At 34.4% G+C, this 2941-nt stretch overlaps 1 non-coding gene across 1 annotated transcript; it reads right to left on the bottom strand.

Moving 5' to 3' along the window:
* Positions 1-1565: 1565 nt before the first annotated feature.
* LOC112799490 (small nucleolar RNA R71) lies at positions 1566-1673 on the bottom strand. The gene has a single exon (XR_003201068.1). It is a non-coding gene; the product is annotated as a small nucleolar RNA R71 (small nucleolar RNA).
* Between the last annotated feature and the right edge of the window lie 1268 nt (positions 1674-2941).

The raw sequence follows: 2941 nt of genomic DNA, 5'->3' as shown, positions 1-2941 counted from the left end.
CATTCATAGTGTTCTTGCATGCATCATGTGTTTTGATCCAAAATTTTCATGTTTTGGGTCATATTTGGGTTTTTCTTTCTCATCATTAAAAATTCAAATATAAAAAATATCTTTTCCTTATTTTGCTCATAATTTTCGAAAATTTGAGTTGACTTAGTAAAAAATTTTTAAAACTTAGCTATTTCTTATAAGTCAAGTCAAATTTTCAATTTTAAAAATCTTATCTTTTCAAAATCTTTTTCAAAAATCAAATCTTTATCATTTTTTTATTATTTTCGAAAAATTTTTAAAATTTGTTTTCAAAATCTTTTTCCTATCTTTATTTCAAAATTTTGAAAACTTTACTAACAATTAATGTGATTGATTAAAAAATTTGAAGTTTGTTACTTTCTTGTTAAGAAAGGTTCAATCTTTAAATTCTAGAGTTATATATTTTAGTTTCTTGTTAGTCAAGTAATCAAATTTTAATTAAAAAAAATAAAATCTTTTCCAAAATATCCTTTTCAATCATATCTTTTCAAAATATCTTTTTCAAATAATATCTTTTTCAAAAATTTAATTTCAAAATATCTTTTCTTACTTCTTATCTTTTCAAAATTGATTTTCAAATCTTTTTCAACTAACTAATTGACTTTTTGTTTGTTTTACTATTTCTTATCTTTTTCAAAACCACCTAACTACTCTTCTCTCTCTAATTTTCGAAAATTACTCCTCTCCCTTTTTTAAATATTCTTTCTAATTAACTAATTGTTTAAATTTTAATTTTAATTTTATTTCTTCTCTCAATTTTTTGAAAATCAATAACTATTTTTCAAAACAATTTTCGAAAACTCTTCTCTCTCATCTCCTTCTATTTATTTATCTACTAACACTTCTCTTCAACTCAAGAATTTGAACCCACTCTCTTCCCCCTTGTGTTTGGATTCTTACCTTTTCACTTCTTCTATTGTTTTCTTTTTCTACTAACATAAAGGAATCTCTCTACTGTGGTAAAGAGAATCCCTATTATTATTTTCTGTTCCCTTCTTTTTCATATGAGCAGGAGCAAGGACAAGAATATTCTTGTTGAAGTAGATCCTGAACCTGAAAGGACTCTGAAGAGGAAACTAAGAGAAGCTAAATTACAACAATCCAGAGACAACCTTACAGAAATTTTCAAAAAGGAAGAGGAGATGGCAGCCGAAAATAATAATGCAAGGAGGATGCTTGGTGATTATACTACACCCACTTCCAAATTCGATGGAAGAAGCATCCCAATCCCTGCCATTGGAGTAAATAATTTTGAGCTGAAACCTCAACTAGTTGCTCTAATGCAAGAGAACTGCAAGTTCCACAGACTTCCATCAGAGGATCCCTATCAGTTTTTAACTGAATTCTTGCAGATCTATGAGACTGTTAAGACTAATGGAGTAGATCCTAAAGTCTACAGGCTCATGCTTTTCCCTTTTGCTGTAAGAGACAGGGCTAGAACATGGTTGGATTCTCAACCTAAAGATAGCCTGGACTCTTAGGATAAGCTGGTCATGGCCTTCTTGGCTAAGTTCTTTCCTCCTCAAAAGCTGAGCAAGCTTAGAGTGAATGTTTAGACCTTCAAACAAAAAGATGGTGAATTCCTCTATGAAGCTTGGGAAAGATACAAACAGATGACCAAAAGGTGTCCTTCTGACATGCTTTCAGAGTGGACCATTTTGGATATATTCTATTATGGTCTATCTGAGTTCTCTAAGATGTCACTGGACCATTCTGTAGGTGGATCTATTCACCTAAAGAAAACGCCTGCAGAAGCTCAAGAACTCATTGACATGGTTGCAAATAACTAATTCATGTACACTTCTGAGAGGAATTCTGTGAGTAATGGGACGCCTCAGAGGAAGGGAGTTCTTGAAATTGATGCTCTAAATGCCATATTGGCTCAGAACAAAATATTGACTCAGCAAGTCAACATGATTTCTCAAAGTCTGAGTGGATGGCAAAATCCATCCAACAGTACTAAAGAGGCATCTTTTGAAGAAGAAGCTTATGATCCTGAGAACCCTACAATGGTAGAGGTAAATTACATGGGTGAACCCTATGGAAACACCTATAATTCCTCATGGAGAAATCATCCAAATTTCTCATGGAAGGATCAACAAAGGCCTCAACAAGGCTTTAATAATGGTGGAAGAAACAGGCTTAGCAATAGCAAGCCTTTTCCATCATCTTCTCAGCAGCAGACAGAGAATTCTTAACAGAGCACCTCTAGCTTAGCAAACATAGTCTCTGATCTGTCTAAGGCCACTTTAAGTTTCATGAGTGAAACAAGGTCCTCCATAAGAAATTTGGAGGCACAAGTGGGCCAACTGAGTAAGAAAATCACTAAAACTCCTCCTAGTACTCTCCCAAGCAATACAGAAGAGAATCCAAAAAGAGAGTGCAAGGCCATTGATATAATAAACATGGCCAAACCTAAAGAGGAAGGGGAGGACGTGAATCCCAATGAGGAATACCTCATGGGACGTCTCCCAAAAAAGAAGGAGTTCCCTATTGAGGACCTAAAGGAATCTGAAGCTCATATAGAGACCATAGAGATTCCATTAAACCTCCTTCTACCTTTCATGAGCTCTGAGAACTATTCTTCCTATGAAGAGGATAAAGATGTAACTGGAGAGCAAGTTGCTCAATATCTAGGAGCCATTATAAAGCTGAATGCCAAGTTGTTTGGTAATGAGACTTGGGAAGGTGAACCTCTCTTGCTCATTAGTGAACTAGATGCATGGGTTCAACAAAGTTTACCTCAAAAGAAACAAGATCCTGGTAAATTCTTAATACCCTATACCATGGGCACCATGACCTTTGAGAAGGCTCTGTGTAACCTGGGGTCAGGTATAAATTTTATGCCACTCTCTGTAATAGAGAAGCTCGGGATCTTTGAGGTACAGGCTGCCATATTCTCATTACAAAT

The sequence above is a fragment of the Arachis hypogaea genome, chromosome 4 (assembly GCF_003086295.3).
Source record: "Arachis hypogaea cultivar Tifrunner chromosome 4, arahy.Tifrunner.gnm2.J5K5, whole genome shotgun sequence".
NCBI classification, from domain to species: Eukaryota; Viridiplantae; Streptophyta; class Magnoliopsida; order Fabales; family Fabaceae; genus Arachis; species Arachis hypogaea.
This window is presented reverse-complemented; position numbering and strand designations above follow the sequence as displayed.